We start from the raw sequence: 18,505 nt of genomic DNA, 5'->3' as shown, positions 1-18,505 counted from the left end.
AGTGGTATGACTGTACATGATAACCTGAGGAGATTCTGTGAGCTATTTACAATATTTATTGGCAGGCTTGCGTAGAGAAATATACCATACAGACAATTTATGACCACATGTCGTAATTTCTACTAGGAACATCAATATGAAATCAGCACTCTGCCTTAGTTAGTTTTATATATGCACATTTTATGTCATATCTTTGGAGATGTTTAAAACAGTTAAATCTAAACTTTATAAAGACAACTGACTCACTGAACAAACAATTGCAAAAACCTTGGTTGCATCATTAGATAACATTCAAGCAATGTATGTTACTATACTCTCGTTCACAGTGCATGGATCTTCATCCACAGTTTAAACAACAGTAATAACCCACATGTATGTCTCTGTTCTTTAGCAATACATTTTTCATTTGCTCTGGTTTAGGAATAATTTGTTACTAAAGTGTCACCTGTTGAGAATGGTAGCTTTCATGCACTTTGGATAACTGTTTTTGATTGCTAGTCTAGTCACAAAGTTTGTTTTTTGTTTTCATTTTTAAAATGTTTCTTTTCTTTAACATTTCACTTTTAATTGACATCAGCCTATATTTTCCACTAGAAGAGAATATGATCATGTGTGTTTATTGCTAATTATGTGTGAATAAGTCTAAATTTTCATTTACTGTTTAATTAATTACTATAATTGCCATTAAGCCATCTTGCACATTGCACACAGAGAAGATTGTACACTGTCATCAGTGCTAAATTTCTTCTCCTGGGTATATGTTTTACATTCAGTTGCTAAGGAGTTTTAATACTTGAATACAGTGTAATAGCTCAAAGGTCTAATGTGTGCCAAAGTTTCTTCATGTGCCCACTGTGGCTTGTGGAGTTTTGCCTCACTGTCCACCTCATCCTTCGGCCCGTCTGTAACTGGTTTGCTGTGTGTGTGTGTGTGTTACTACTGTTGGGGCTGAGATAGACTCTGGTTTCAATGATGCTGTATTAGATAAGGGTTTAAAGAAAATGGGCACATTATTTTATCAACAAAAAAAGTAATGCCTTCTTTTTAACTTGACTATGTTGTTTTGCAGGGTGCAGAAGGGTTGTTTGAAAGTATAGGACACATGTTAGAAAATAGTGCAAATACAGATGACAAAATGAGAGCTCTGGCTTCAAAGCTAATAAATATAAAAGTGGTAGATGTTTAAAAAATGGGCATTTTCTGCTACTTATTAAACTTCTACAACAATGTAGTCTTTGCTTTGGTCAGATATTTGAAATATTTGTGAAAAACTATTCTAGGAAATGAATACCATTTTAACATCTTTTTTATGTGTTCTTAAAACATTGTAAGATATTTAAAAATAAAAATATCCTGGAAAAAATGTCAAGATTAATACTTTTCTGTGGATTGTTTATCTTTGGAAGTTTTCCCTGTGATTTTGTCTGCTGGAAATTATCTTTAAATGGATATAAAATCATATGACCCATTTTTAGCCTCAGCATTTTTTCAACATCTTAGATGTTTATGTAGGTCATTAGTAAAGAATGTGCCTAAATTGCTCAATCATTTTTAAATAATGCATGTCAACAAAAATTAAGAGCATAGATTTTGTTCAAACTTAAAATTGTCCTGCTAAATTTTAGCACATGAGTGTTTGTGAAGCAGGGAAGATTATATTTAAGGCAATCAAAGCATTTAGTTTTTCTCTTTTCTATTTATATATTGTTAACTTTGAAAAAAATAGTTTGCAAAAATCAGTTAATAGCTAAAATTACAAAAGGTATATTATTCTTCATATCTTTTTACTAATCATATTCTTTATGAAAATCATTTATGAAAAAAGTAATCTTACTGTTTTCATGGGAATGTAATGGAAATTTGCTGTAGAGCCCCATCTGTCAATTGCAAATAGATGCCCTTCTGGAAGCAGCTCATGGTGTCAGCCAAAGAATCACACACATTTGCGTTGTATGAGCTTAACTTTCGCATGATAAATGTGCATTGACTGAAAGCACATAGAACAAAAATAGACAGAGACCCGCTGTCTTCCTGTAATTGACAGGGCAATAAACAAAGATGTGAATCCTCTTAAAAGAGAGATTTTTCAACATGCAAAGGTGGATTGAAATAAATTTAGTAGTGTCTTTGACATAGTCAATTCAATTGGAAACCCAGATCTGTTCAGAAATGAAACACAGGATATATTAGAGGCATTTTGGAGATTTATATTTAATTTCCTTTTGCAAGACATTAAAGAGTTTGGATTTATTGGCTCCTTCTTGATTTCTCTGAAACTGTCTTAGCAGAGAACAAATTTTAGTAATTTAATTTCAGTGTCATTCTGTGGGTCTCATATTTCAGAAGGTCTATGAAGAACCATTGCCAGCAAATTTTTGCTGTGCCCTAACTTTTGACTTAAGTAATTTGCGGAATAGTTTATTAAACAAAACCCATTAGGACTTTTTCCCATGCTGAGTTCTGTTTATTTATAGGTTGATGAAGAAGATATCTATAAGCTCAAAGGCTTTCTCTAAAAAATATGACACATCATACAACCATTTGCTATCCCAAAAAGAAGCAAGCTCGATTCTGCTGGAAGATAGCAAGTTGGTCAGTAAAGCAGACATGCCCAGCAATTAGCAATAGTTTAACTCACGAGGTCTGCGGACACGATCAGCAACTTTGGCCAAAAGATCTGACATACCCCTCTACTAGACATTGCATAGTGTTGTATCGGCTGAAGTGTTGCTAACAATTTATCTTTGGTAAGTAGTTCTTTGGTGAAACAGAGTTTCTTATGTATAGTTTTGAACTCTAAGCTTTAATCCTCCCTTCGGACACTGTCTGTCTTTATTCTCCTACACTTCACAAGTTGCAAGCCCTATTGAAATGTAACCACTTGGCTGAAGGGATGAAATATACAAGAAGTGAACTTCCCAGACTTGCTACTTGAGAATTGTATACCTACCTACAGTATCTTGGAAACAATGAACATTATCCTTTTATTTATTTATTTTTATATTTATTTATTTATTTTATTGATTTTATTTAGAAGCAGACAACATTCTATACAGTCAAGTTGAACTTTAACAAGGCAAAGCAAAATTCAACCCCCACCCGAGAGAAAGAGACCAGAGCCAGTAACAAAATGCTACTCTATAACAGGAACAAGAAAGAAAGGGTAACCGTTTCCTTGAAATGGAAGCTTATTCTAAAATGTTATGGATTAGATCCTACCGTATTTTAAAAATGTTTTGAGCAGATCTCCTAAGTGGGAATTTGATTCTTTTCCAATTTAAAGTACCATAGAACATCATTTACCCGCTAACTTAAAAGTGGTGGGCTGGGATTCATCCAGTTGAGCAAGATAAGTCTGTGTGCTAGTAGATTAATAAAGGCAATTACAGTTTGTTTGTCTTTCTCTACTTTCAGCCCGTCTGGGAGTACACCAAACACAGCTGTTAATGAGTGATTGTGATGCCAAGGCAAAGGTTTTTGTCCAAAATGTTGTTAATTTGGTGCATACAAAGAACTTGTGGCCAAATGAGGCTGAAGCTAGATTGCAAGTTCAAAGGTTGAAACTTGCCCTAGAAACATTTTGGACAGTTTTAATTCAAATAAATGTGCTCTATAAAATATTTTAAGTTAATTGATTGAATGCTTTACGCATATGGAGCTAGAGTGTATTCGATGCATGGCTGCTTTCCACTCTTTTCTGAAATATTAAATGACAGATCCTCTGGGGTCTTTGAAGGAAAGGGACTTTAAAACATTTTTAGAAATTGTAGAGATGCTATCGGAGTCTTAAAGGCTGAGCAATATTTCTTCAGGAATAGAACAAGGTGGGACGTAAAGAAAATTGGGCAGATTCTGTTTAGCAAAGTTTCAAACTTGAAAATACTAGAAGAATTGTGTGGATCAAAAGTTTTAAGCGTGATTGTTCAGAGGATGCAAAGACATTATCTATGTGCAGGTCTCTAAGTATTTTAATCCTGGACATTTTTCAGACATTAAATAGTGTATATGTTTAAGAGTGTGGAAAAAGGTGGCTGTCACGTAGGGATAACTGATAAAAGCTTCTCTATCTTAAAGTTCTTCCTACATTGGTTTCATATTCTGAGAGAGTGAAGGGTAATTAGTGTATTGATGGTAATTTGTATTAACTGGGACACAAAGGAGGGAAAATAGAGAAGTACTGCAAGATTTTATTTCTATTGCAGACCAGGCTTGTGTATATTCATCGATCTTTATAGCTTGTGTATTTGCCACCCAGTAATAAAATTTAAAGTTAGGTAGTGCCCTGTCCCCTCCTGTTTTAGGTCTTTGTAGTCGCCCTTTGGGTAGATATGTGGGTAGTTCAAATTCCACATAAATGTGGTTATGACTAAATCTAATTTCTTAAAAAAATATTTGTTAATATATGTGTGGATGCTTTGAAATAGAAAAAGAAGCTTGGGAAGGATGCTCATCTTGACAGTGTTGACTCTCCCTGCTAATGTGAGATGGAGGGAATCTTTTTTAAATAGTAGTCTGAAATTGCTTCTTTTCAGAAGTACCCTCTCAGAAAAAATGTCCTTTGTAGTACCCCTTACCAATAAAGATGTTATACATATTTAAAGACTGACTGAGTGACTGAATTAATTAGTGTTTTGTCAACATAAAAGGTTTAATCAAATCACAATTAGACAAACTTGGGTTCCAGTATCCTCCCTTGTATTAAATTAATTAGGCAGGTTCAGAAACAGATCAATAATCATATTTTTAATGGATGAAACTAATTACATGTCAAAGAATATTAGGGATGCAAGTTTTTAACAATTAATTAATTAAGGATTACTCACAAATGACCATGTAAAAGTAAAAAAAACACATTCTTTCCCCTTTTCTTTTTTAAATATTATGATAAGTGAGGTATCAAATATTATTAAAGCTGGGGGTACTGGGGGTTGGAATTCTAGATGTGCTTTAGGGTGATATGAATGAAATGTTCCACGGAACAGGATCCTCTAATCCTAAGAAACTAAGACAGGCCGCTATCTGAGAAAAGCGTAACCCTGGAGATGCATTCTGTACTGGAGTAGCAGCTCCAAAGTTAGAGAATTTCATTGAAACACCTTGCAGAGCTGGATCACAACTTACATTTATGTTTACATTTATTTGTTTAACAGACTGTTTTACCCAAAGTGACTTACAAAAGAGGTCAACATAATTGATTAAATATTGGTCTGGGGGGCAGTTTAAGAATAAGCATACTAAGACTCTAGTAAACACCTTCTAGACACATACAAAAATGAGAAGGAATTAATTGAAGTAAGAGCTCCATTTTGCGGGAACACAAACTGAGATTATTGTGTGGTATTTAAAGTGCCCAGTAGAAATATGTGAGAACTCCCTTGACATGTGCAGGTATTGCGGTGTAGTGGACTTTAAACCATGTAGTTAGTTGTTTCTTTAACACCCCTGGCTCAATAAGTGACCCTTAGCAAGTCACTTAACTTGCTTATTCTCCCACATTGACTTTATAAGAAAACTTGGATAACGGCATCAGGCCTAAATGTAATAATAAAAATAAATAATCCCGACCTGAGCTTAATGGAGCCGCTTTTGTCCACATCAAACAAGATGAAAGAGACCATGCAGTCTTTTTGAAGATTGAGCTAGTTCAGGTAACACTGGAGGAGAAGATCAGACTGTTAAAGGCCTGGTTTAAAACTTGGGGATGGATAAGAAGGTGCAGGGTGTTGGGGTATATTTTTAAATAGGGCACTGATATATTGGTTTGGCAGATAGGTAGATTATTTCCAGACTGTTTAAACTATATGTAGCAAACTTGAAAGAAGCTAGGTCTATCATTTAAAATGCTGTAATAAACAGTAAAATTATAACAATTAAATATGAACAACAGAAACCTCACATTGGGAATTGGCTAGAAATTTACCAGTGTGTGCAATTTATTCCATGAAGTTTAATCCCTCATCCCCAGTAGGGTGTATAAAAGAATTATTGGTTTAGAGTTATAATTTACATGCATGTAAATACTGGTCATACTAACTCATACTAACTCTAAAATGAGTATATTCGTTATTTTGAATTTGTAAATACTCCATCAAACACTTCGTTTTCTGAATCCACTAAGGCCATAACAGATTCGCAGGGAACAGGGCACAAGTCAGATAATCACAGCTACTAGACCAGTTTAGAATCACCAGTGACACTAACCTAATATGCACATCTTTGGAACGTAGGAGGAAATGGAACACCCTGAAAAATGCATGCAGTGGGTGAGAGAATACGCAAACTCCATAGACTAGGCTGGACATGTGAGGCAGCAGCACTAAGCACTCCACCCGTGTGCTAAACTCAGATATCTTCTTCTTGTTTATAAGCAGTAATTCTTTAAACTGCTTTAAATCTACTTTGATTTTAGTATTAAGATATATTAAGACTAACTTACAGAAACAAGTAGAACCTTGCAAGTGTCAAGTATTTTGGCCATTCATAAGGACGTGCAGTCTGACAAAAATGTATTGTGTGAATGTTTTGTATACTGCATAATGCCCAAGGTGCTGCTGGAAACACAGCTGGTCTAAGGATTTTCTAAATAAACACAGACCACAGTGGTTAGTCTAATCTGTAATATGTTGTACAAAAGAATTTTGCTTTAGCATTTACATTACAATATTATTGTATTAATATTTAGAAGTTTGCATCTTCATGAAGTGTTTCTACCTAATATAGATCTAAGGTACACTTATCACCACTTGACTTTGCATTCAGCTACTCTTTTCATTTGTCTGTACATCTTTCCTTGATAAATGTCATCCATTATTGTCATTTTTTTCCTTCTTCTTGATACTCTTCCCCGGAGTCCTCCCTCAGTTTCTTCCTTTCTCTGTCTCTTCCCACTCAGTACATACCCAATGCAGTTTTTCTCTTCCTGATTCATAGGATGAGTTTGCATGTATCCTATGCCTCAGTACCTCTTCATTTGTTTATAGTTCAGTGGTTTCTCAATACTATTCCCAGAAGCCTATTTAAAATATTTTTTTGCATTGCACTAGAAGTTAAGACCATCATTTAAATATACTATATAATTCTAGTTGTATTAGCCATTGTACATGTCACAGGCAAGTAATTGAATAACTAAAAAATATTTGTTACTCTCTGGCGTATGTGTGTGTGTGTGTGTGAATGCCACTTTACTGACACTTCCTCTCTTGAGTGCATTCCTGTAAAGCCCAATTCTCAAACTCTTTCATTATTTGCAAGGCACATTCCTCACCTCCTATCCAGTATTATGCCATGTTTGTGACTCTTTCTGTGTGGCTCATGCCTTTACTCCTCACTGCATCACCAAAGCCAATCTAACCAATCATATTAAAGCTGAAGTGACCAATCAGATTGCTTAGAGAGACTGGACAAACAGACTTCAGCATTTTATTATACAGTAGATTGTGGCATAGTGTTTAGCACTTGTACTTCATGATTCAAGCATCCTAGGTTTAAATCCTGATCCCAGTAACTGCCTGTGTGGAGTTTGTGTGTTCTCACTATGTCTGTGTGGGTCTTTCTGTGAGGACTCCACAGAAACCCTTCTTATAAATATGTATAGTGCTCTGTGCTTGTCAATGAAAATATTTAAAAATTAATTTGTTAAGAAAAAAATTATTATTAATGCACATGTATGTGTCTTGTTTAGCAAGTGTGATTTAAAAAAAATGGGTGAGTTTACAGTATACATGTATTAATGTATACATTTGTACAGCACCGGGCACATAAACTGGTAGGGAACTATATACAGTACCAGAAATATTTTAGCCTGATAAATATTTTAGCCTATTAAGGATAAAGGAAGCAAATCCAAAATTTAGTAAGATTGTTTTAGGATTGTGGTAGCTTACAGATCATGTTGAGTTTGAAGGGAAAATGCTCTGAGTAATACGATAAAAAACTATAGACAGGTTACATCATATTCATAGCCTTTAATATTAAAAATACTGTTCAGCAAGGAATAATCAAAAACAGAATGAACAACAGTAGTAATCTCAAAAATTATTATTTTATGCTTGAACTAGTGACAATCAAATAATTAAAGTGGGGTTATAGCTGCACATAATTATTTCAGAAGATAGGGAGGTGTGATGAATTCAGAATTCTATCTATCCCCTTAATAATACAGAGACTGATCACTACCAGTGTGAGAACACTGCCCTGAACTGTAGGCAGTCCATTACTTCCTTTCCAGTCTGATGTTTCACAGATACAGGCAGAGCCTGCAGAAAACAATTATGTTTATGGGCACAATTACTCCCTTGGGTGTTTACTGCCTACATCTTAGATGGACACAGCAAAAGTAGACTTATTTAGTTTATTGCCCTTGGGATTCTGTGTTAAAGGTTAGCACACCATACATAGAGGCAATCTTAAAGTAAAAGGAAGTTTTAATAGCATTGAGCTCATTCTCGTTATGCAAGAATTATTCTGAGGCCTCTTTAAATGTGATATTTCTGGTATTTGTCTGCAGCCCTAATGGAGTGGTGTAAAAAAACAACGGAGTAAGGTAAAGTTAAAGATGTATGGATTGTTGAACATAAATAGGTTTAGCTTATAAGAATACTTCATTGAAAGGGGCTGTATGGGACCACAAGAACTGAAGTTGCTTTATTCAGACATAATTTTTATCCTAAGGATGAAAGATACTACAACAGCTGATCATATTGGCAGCTTTATGAGCATATCTTATGTGTGTTTTATATATAATGTCTGATGTTACACTTAAAGTTTATTCATTACTGCATGTTATTTGTAATATACAGTACTACTCTTATGGGTCTGTGTAAGACATGCCTGTAAGAATCTCACTGTAATAATGTACAATAGTTGACTTAAAATGGAACTTACCAAAATTATAAGCTGTGTTCTAACTATTACAGTGTTAGAGAAAGGAGAACAGAAAAAATCCTGAAGACCAAGTAGGCCTAAATTACATAAAGAAAACAACAACGCCTTTAATCAAAATGCTTATGAAGAAATAAGACTAAGATTTAACTGGTGTGATGGATGACTGGGATTCTAGCCCAGTTGGGATGCCTGGGGGATGGAAGGTGCTGGTGAGAGGCGATACCTCTCCCAGAACACGAGAGGACAGCCTCCCTGGTTTACATCTGGGCCACATGACTGGAGCTTGGTGGCTCGTGATCCCGGAGCCCTGGACTGTAGCACTTCCACCACACCAGGAAGTGCTGCCGGAAGAGAATCCAGGCACACCTGGAGTGCTTCTGCCACACCAGGAAGTTCTACAGGAAAATCATCATGATGGGTGTGGAGCACATCCGGGTGCAACATAAAAGGGGCCACCTCACTCCATTTGGGGAGCTGGAGTCGGGAGGTAGAGGATGGAACTTGTGGGAGAGGAGTGGAGGCGACAGAAAAGAAGGAGAAAAAACAATAACAGTAAAAGTAAAGTAAAGGACTGCGTTTATTGTGGTGATTGGTGCACGGTGTTGTGTGCAGAAGAAAAAGAAAATAAAAGTGTGTGTTTGGACTTCCTTGTGTCCTGGGGCCTCATGTATAACGCCGTGCGTAGAACTCGCACTATAACATGGCGTAAGCACAAAAGCCGAAATGTGTTTACGCACAGAAAAATCCAGATGCAGGAATCTGTGCGTACTCCAACTTCCACGTTCTTCCGTTACATAAATCCCGATCAGTGTGAAAACTAACGCTCGTGCACGCGCATTATGTAACGCCCCAAATCCTCCCAGAATTACGCCTATTTGAATATGCAAATCAATATAAATCGCCCTTAAGCGCAGCCTTCTGTGAAAAGACAATGGGAAAAGCACGGGGAAAATATAAGAATTTCAGCGAATACCAAGTGGAGGCGAAGGAAAAACATACTATTTGTTCAAATAAACCATGGTATTACCAACAAAAGGAAGTTGATCGAGTGACATAGCGTGTTGGAGAAACTTGAAAGCTCACATTCACAAAATCGCACAGTGCCGGAAATAAAAAAGAAGTCACATATCAAAGTTGCCGTGAAAAGAAGAGTTGTAAGCCCACTGTCTGAGTGTCATATGAAAGTTTATTAGGGTACAGAGAAAAAGGCACACGGTGGGGAAAAAGCACGAAATGTCAACTTCAATCTCGACATTTCCACTTTAATCACGTAGTTTATTTTGTCATTTAGTAGAACATTATAAACTTCATCTTAAAATCGTTTAATCAACCAGTTTCTCAAATCACATCGTAATTAAAGTAGCACGTTAAATGCTTTGTTTTGTATTTGATCTTCTACTCGTATGTGATCTATGTGTGTGAATCACTACTTGCTTCTTAAACTGGCTCTCTTCCTCCAACTGGACACAGAGTCCATTACATTTGTGATATTACAGCTCTCTGAATAACTAAAATACTGAGATGTATACGTGATGTCATTTTCATGATGATAGGAGCTAAAGCACATTATTAAACATGTGTTTCATGAGCCTCGTGCTCATGACAAGCATTTATCTTTTGTCGAAATTTGTCGCTGCCTTTTTAGCTGTGTTGTTATTTTCTCTTTCTGTTTTATATTCAATATATATTGGCGTAGCCGTCACTGCAGTCAGTGCTTTTCTTTCCCCAAGTAACCGATCGCCATACAATCAGCTCTGTAATAGAAGTTAAGCCATCTGTAAGCTTAGCGCCGATTCTTCAAAACGTTTAAAGAACATTGAAATATCTTCGTAGTACATGTTTAATTATTCTATCCTTCACGACACTCCCAGTGAAGAATATAGATTATTTAAATGAAGTTAAAGTTTTATGTGTATAATTTAACAAACATATTTTGCTGCATTTCACCTTAAAAATGATATCGTCATCATATGTAAATACGCGCTTTATAAAGTGGCCCAGGTTGTGTGATATTATAACTGTAGTGCAAGTTTACAGTGGGGTGATTGTACTTATAAGTACAAATCGTTCTACAAGGAGCAATTGATTGAGTGCATTTAAAGTTCTTGGGATTAAACTGTTTCTGAACCGCGAGGTCTGTACAGGAAAGGCTTTAAAACATTTTGCAGTGGCTGAGACAGCGTGTCCTTAAAGCTGTATACCGATAATTCTCTTTCCGATCAGCTGCTGCTGTGATTCACACTCAGATACAGTGATATAAATACTCCGAGTCGTGCAGTGAGAGTAATAAGGAAAAAGATGATCCGCTGTGGCAATTCCTAACGGGAGGAGCTGGAAGAAGAAGAAGAAGAAGAAGGAGAAGTGAGAGTAACAACGCTAAAGCAGTTATGGTATTTGGAATACTATGGCTGTTCCCTGGACGATTATATTGTTACGAGTTAATTACAATCAGATGCATTACACTAATAAACAATATGCGGTTAGTTTCTGTGTATTTATAAAGCCGCGTCATGAAAATAATGAGTAATCACACAAGAACAGTAGCATTGCTTTGACGCTGGGTGCCGCCAGTTTGCAAAACAGAGTGGAGAACTTGCGTACAACAAGGCATGAGGTACCGTGGAAAAGTGCGTGGCTTTACGCCAAGTGTAGGTTTTATACATCGCGATTTGAACGTGGAAAAGTTCTTACGCAACATTTCTGTGCGTACGCACCGTTTATACATGAAGCCCCTGGTGTCTGTCTGTAGTCGGGCTGAATGTTCACACTGGTGAAACACAAATGCCAAAAGGCAGCTGGAGAAGAATAATAGATACTAATGCACCATCAGTTTCTAAAGGGTCTTTCAGTTTTTAATAGTAAGAGAACTAACAACAAAGAGAGAAAAGGCATTAAGAACAGAAGGATGGAATTAAAAAAATCAAGGAAAAAGCAAATACATTTAATGTGTGTTTTTTAAAGTTTTCAGCTATGAAGGCATCAGTAACATGACATATCTACAAGGAATACACACATTAAACTAAATTATGTGCTAAAAGCTAAATTACCAGTAATTAATATTTTTTTCTATTAGAATTCTCACAAAAATTAATAAGGTTATTTATACAAACAAATTGTGTATTTTTGCTGGACGTTGTACCATTATATCAAAAAAGTCATTAGTCCAATTTCCTGAGCTTTTACCATCAGTATAATAATGAAAGTTATTGTAAATGACAAAAATAAAACATTATTAAGGTCCAGCAATGTAGCAAACAACCTTAGATATAGAGGTTTAGATATTAGAGGTATTAGTTTGCTAAAATATTAGCTACCATTAACAAATATAGGGTGGTCCAGATCTAATTATGCAATTGTCATTACGCTATAACTTATTAAGTTTATTACATTGAAAATCACCTGAAAAATCTCTGACCATCGAGAAGTGTGCGAAATGATGACATGAAGAATCGTCTTTGCCCCGAACTGGAATCGTCCCTGCATAAATCAGTCATCCAGACGATCTAGATCTGCATAATTAGATCTGGACCACCCTGTATGGTAGTATTAGAGACTATGGTATTACTTATTGATGAATTCTCCATAAAAGAGGAGTGTTCTTGAAAAAGAGTTTTTTTATTCCATTAACAAGCATAAGAGAAAAACACCACCATAATGCAGATTCAGCTACTAAGCCCCTGTATAGCACACAAGCGGTGTGGTTCCACCCCCTTCCTTTCCCCTTTTTGGCCAACAGACCTGATACACAGAAACCTCACCAAACATTAAAAGACAATTAGCTGACTGTATTTTTACTTTTCTGTCAATTACTATTCTCAACCCCCAACTTAATTTATAGGTACACTTGCACACAAAACAATTACTCTAAGCACTAAAACAATTAGTATAGGTGGATATGCAAACACAATACAACATTTGTTCTTGCTTTAGTAAATACTTATGAAAACTATTTTACAAGACCCAGCTTTTCTCACAGTCTTTCAGACTGTATTTTCACTAGGGGTTTGGTGAAGATGTTGGCAAGCATTTCCTCAGATGAACAGTACTGAACATGAATTGATCCTTCATGGCTATGTTTTACTTTGAACACCCACTTGCAATTTATTGCTTTTTGATGAAACTGTAGTAGTTTCAACACTATCAGTGATGCATTCTGAGTTTCTGTAGCTTCTTTCAACTCTTTTGTATGCTCACTTTCTTAGCGTTTCCTCAATTGTAATCACTTCATCAACATGCAAAGCAAAGTGTTTTGATTGCTCTCTTGCTGTTTCAGTATATTCATCATAGCCAAAGCTTATTCGAGGTCTTAGCACTCACTGTGGTTGAATTTGCCTGGATGATTGGCTTAACTCTAGCTGTTTCAAGTCATCCTCTGAGTTATCAAGATTCATGTCTTTTAACTGTGGGGCATTGTATTCAACTTCACCTGTTTTTTCAGTTGACCGGAATCAGTCTTGTTGAATTTCACATCTAATCAAATCACAACTTTCTAGGTTTTTCATTCAATAATCTGAAGCCTATAGCTGACAAACCTCAGATTAACTGCCTGTTTTTCAAGCTTCTTACTCTCAGCATCTGGTATATGACTGCAGGCTGTACAACCAAACACTCTTAAGAGAAAAACATCTGGCTTTTTGCCATACTATAATTCATATGATGTTTGTTCTGGTTTATCTCAGTTGTTACAACATGTTTTCGCACAGATTCTGCTTTGTAGATTGCCTCTGCCTAGTACATGTTGGTGAGTCCAGAATGTGCAAGCATATTTCAGGCTGCTTCAACAAGTGTGCGATTCATGCTTTCCGCTACGCCATTCTTCTCTAGTGTATGAGCCACAGAGACTTTATGATGAATACCTTTCTCCTTCAGAGAGTGCTCAAATTGGTCTGAGGTGTATTCCCCACCACCATCTGTTCAAAAAGCGACCATTGCTTCAAACTCTTTAAATTTCTCAAACACTTCAGATTTTTTCTTGAGGAAATAGACCTGCCATGTAATGCAAGAAATCATCAATGAAGGTCACAAAGTATCAGTTGTCTCCAGTTTATTCAGTTTGCATTGACCCACAAACATCATTGTGTACTAACTGTAGCTGATGTGTTGATTTGATTCCTCCCACTGGCATATGAGATTTTTTATGCATTTTCCCTTCAACACATCCTTCACAGAAACTCAGTTTAGCATCAAGTGGACAATTCATAAAAATCATTAGTTTATTCTTCATCATTTTCTTTAATTTCTTCCCATTAACATGACCCAAGTGTTGATGCCACAGGTCTCCTTCATAGCAATACTGTTTGGCAACTGATGCTTGTTCTAACTGTTCTGAGCATCATCCACATCTTCTTCAAAATCAGTATCAGTACTTTCTCTTTGTGTGTCAGGCTTTACGTGATATTTCGCAACATTAGTATTCTTTTTCTTTTTCCCTAGACGGACATTCTCTTTGTTGAAGTGGCATTTTTTGTCACTGGTGTAACGTTTTAATGCATCCGATTTTTTTCGCTCTTTTTTCTCACCACTTCAGTGGTAAATCTTGAAATTTAGTTTCTGTTACCCATGCCTCCTTTGCTTGTTGACGTTTTAAATCCCCACTGATAAGAGCACATTGAGTGAGTCCTTCACAACTTTCTGAGGCAGTCGCTGGCATCGAGCAGCTATCTGGTAAACAGCTCAGTAAATAAATAATTTTGTCTTCTTTGGATACAGCTGCATTAATGGACAATTAACCTGTCAAATATATCATTTTTTTCAAATGGTCCTGTAATTGCATATTGTCTTTCATTCAAAGTGTCAGAAGTTGTTTCTTAAATATCTTATTGTTGTGGTGTCCCGTTAATAATGTCTTCTTAATGCGCTCCACATTTCATGAGGATCATCGTTACATGAGGTTATAAAAAAAATAATATAGCTCTGAGCTAATTGAAGTGACCAACACTGCTGTTGCCTTTTTCATTTTTCTTTGAAACTCCTGTCGCATCAGTTGATTTGCATCATTGGACAAACTCTCTGAACTGCCAATAATATCCCAGAGATTTTTTTGCCATTAAACAGTACTTCATCTGGGACTTCCAAGTTGACCACTTGTCCTTGGTTAACTTCTCTATCTGCCATTTGTCATCACTTACCAAGTTTACTAAGAGTTGTAGTGACCACGACTAAGGAAACTTTACTCACAGAGTTCTAGAACTTTCAACGAGTAACAAAAAACCTTTCTTTACTTCATGGATAATCATGCAGTTTCTTTGCACTCTCTGAGCCCATAACCGGATGAATTATCCAAAAACACAAGTGTTCTTGAAGAGCAGAGTTTTTATTTTTACTCTGTTAACAAGCACAAGAGAAAAGTGCCACTGTGACACAGATTCAGCCACTAAGCCCCTTTATAGCACATTCCATCCTATTCCTTTCCCCATTTTGGCCAACAGATCAGATATACAGAAACCACATCAAACATTAAAAGAAATTTAGTTGACTGTATTTTTACTCTTGTACTTCAATTACTATTCTCAACACTTAAATTAACTTTCTAAAAGATATTGGTAAGGTATTAAGGTCGACTTCTCAATAAACAACAAGGGGCAAGGATTTAGGACTTGGGTTGTAAATATATGCAAATCTGGCTTAAACAGAGAGAATAACAGCCTGTGCCTTAAGGATCCTGAATCAGGTGCTGTTAAAATTGGGTCTTTTTTGTTTGTATGAATCTAAAAGGATGCTGGGTTATATCGGGTGCTCTTTGGAGTACATGCAGTTATGCTCATACAGAGGCCACAATGTTACAAGAAGGACCTAGCTGCACTACTGAATGTTCAAAGTAGACCAAAGTCATTATTTCCAACAGTTCAGAGTATGAACTATTTAGGACCACAAATGGAAGATGGTTAAGAATAATTTTATTGTGCAAATCTTAAATAGCATTTTTCCTTTTTTTAGCATTTATTATTTTGTCAGAGGGCATTAGCTACACTATTTCTAATTTCTCCATTCTGATTCTCTGTCTAACTTCCAACTCTAATCCTCTGTTTCTTTGAATTATTGATCCTAAGTTCTAAAAGGACCTCTAACTCATCTGCTCTGTGTCATTTTTTCCACTTCTACCCATTCTATAGTGGCAAAATATTTATTTAGTTTTTAATCCACTTATCTTCAACCCGTGCCCCTCTGCAGCATCTTTCCACTGCTTAAACTAGATTTTCAGCTCTTCCGTTGTACCCTTGCCTAAGTCAAGATGCTGATGTCACCTAATATTATTATAAACAGTAATGAGTTCCATACCATGATGTAATTCCACTTTCACTTCAACCTCTTCATCTGTTCCTTCTTCACACATTTCTACTCTGCGTTCTTTAGCACAATATTTTTGATAAGTCTTATGTACTGGTCATTCATACCTTTCATTCGCAAGTTCTACCAGATCTCTTCTCTTGGCACTCTATCATAGGCTTTCTCAGTGTTTACAAAAGTCATTGCTAGAATTTTACTTTCTTGTCAGCTCCTCTCCCCAGTCTGAAACCATACCTGATTGTCTTCAACATCCACTCTTTCTCACAGTGTATTTTTAATTTCCTTTTCCCATAGGTTAAAAGTATCAGGTAGTATCTTAATATTGCAGAATTTTCTTGCATTCTTGGATGTTTTATTGAAAGTCTGAGTTTCCATTCAATTTAATTAATTCTTCAGCATTTAATTATTGGTATCCTTGCATTTGTAGCTTTTAAAATTTCTTTTACTACTGTTCTCATTGTGTTTCTCATTCTCTTTTTATATTTTTTATTTTATGCTTCACCTAATTCCTTATGATTTTTTCCAACTTCTTTTTTTTTATATAGTTTTTCTGTCTAAAAAAATAAGGCGGAGAAAAAAAACAGATTCAAACTCAAAACAGCTTTATTGGCATATAGAAGGGTGTCAGATAGGGATCAGTATCACAGGCAGCAAAGGTTACTTTGTGGGAGAAATGGGTGACGATGAACTGCATCTACTGTCCTTCACTGCAGCGAATGAGCTGGTCCTTTTAAATACCAACTTACACAACAAAGCACTGAGAGGAAAAGATAACGGTGCTAGACTATTTTATCATCAGAAAGCACTTTCAGATATCACTTATGGATATCACAGTGATAAGAGCTACAGACTGCTGACCTAACCAGAACCTCATATTCATGATCCTGCAGGCTCAATTTAAACCACCATAGTGCCAAGAGAGCTCAAAACTTGCAGATAAGCAGGAAACCAGCAATTCCAAGTTTTTCCCACAAACCACTTAACTTCTGTTGTAAACGTAGGATCAAAATAAGTTGCAGAAATAATCAGTGAGTGCAAGATAGAATTTTACCCAGTGACACAACAACAAATGAAACCATGGACCTCAGGCAAAATTGTGGACTGGTAAACCAATGAAGGCAGTATAAGCTTACAGAGAATTCAACAAGAAATTATTTTTTCACTCAACTCTTTCCATACCTTCAAAATCAATATGAGGGTTCGCATCCAATAATTGATGATTTTAAATGCTGATTTTAGTGCAACCATTAGTATTTGCCTGAATGGAACAGAGACATATATATGACATTAAAAGAAGCTCATAAAATGTAAAGTGTGCTATTCTCTGCTGATTCAGTACAAATGGTCTAATGTTGATTTACATTGATGTATTCATTTTTATGCTTTTTTCTTACTGCAAATGCATAAAGGAGCATTAGTTTTACAGTATTAAATGTTTAAAAGATTATGATGAATTAACCTCACCAACACTTTCAACACACTTAATTTACCTAAGTATAAATGAGAAAGCAAGCTCAAACTAACCTCCTAAGGGCATATATTATTATTCTTTTTTTTAAATTATTATTATAATTTTTATAATTTTGCAAGAATATTTTGAAATTGTAATCTGCCTGGTGACAGCCATGCTAGAGTTTCACTGTAATTATTTCAAAGATTAATCTGTGCAAGTGGTAGTTCAGGCTTTGCTATACTTTTTTCTTTTGGTATAGTATCAACAAGCCTCGCCATACACATATATACACAATATGACAAATCATTTTTGGAAGATAGTAGATGACTCTCTTCTTAACAAAATATAGTCAAGTTAAGGTTAAAGGACAGCAGATGGTCCTGAAAAGGTCCAGAGTAGAGGTCTGCATGGCACTGATATTTTAGCCCCACGTTTGACTGCTCCTACCATAGCCACATCCCGCTCATAACAAAATTTCCGTCCACTCCTACCAGCTTTCTCCTGCATCTGCCTAAGGTTCCATTCCACTCCCAACCTCATTCTTGAATCAGACTCATAGCCTAAGCAGAGTCATAAAACAGCACAATCTATAAGAAAACAAAAATCACACAGATGCAACTAAATCTGTTTATAATTGTTTTTTTTTTACTTTTTCACAGTACATTAAGAGTTGATCTGTTGATAGTGTTTTTAAAGAATAACAAATATAGAAAATATATAGACAGGTGAATAGATAGACATCCTCTATTTTCTGACAATGTCCTCTTTTTGAGACTTAAAGTCACAGTTTGGCTGATATTTATAAAATCCCAAAAAAATGTCAGTGATTTTGTCTTGATAGTTACTTAAACTGAGTAAGCAAACAGCTTGCCTTCATTTTCT

General features: G+C 35.8%; 1 protein-coding gene across 1 annotated transcript in view; it reads left to right on the top strand.

Annotated features, from left to right (window-relative positions):
* tmem200a (transmembrane protein 200A) overlaps window positions 1-18,505 on the top strand; it is an 86,480-nt gene that overhangs the window by 39,167 nt on the left and 28,808 nt on the right. The gene's annotated exons all lie outside the window — the stretch shown is intronic.

This window comes from Polypterus senegalus, chromosome 3 (assembly GCF_016835505.1).
Source record: "Polypterus senegalus isolate Bchr_013 chromosome 3, ASM1683550v1, whole genome shotgun sequence".
In the NCBI taxonomy this organism is placed as follows: Eukaryota; Metazoa; Chordata; class Cladistia; order Polypteriformes; family Polypteridae; genus Polypterus; species Polypterus senegalus.
Note: the sequence above shows the minus strand (reverse complement) of the source record. Positions and strands in the feature narration are given on the sequence as shown.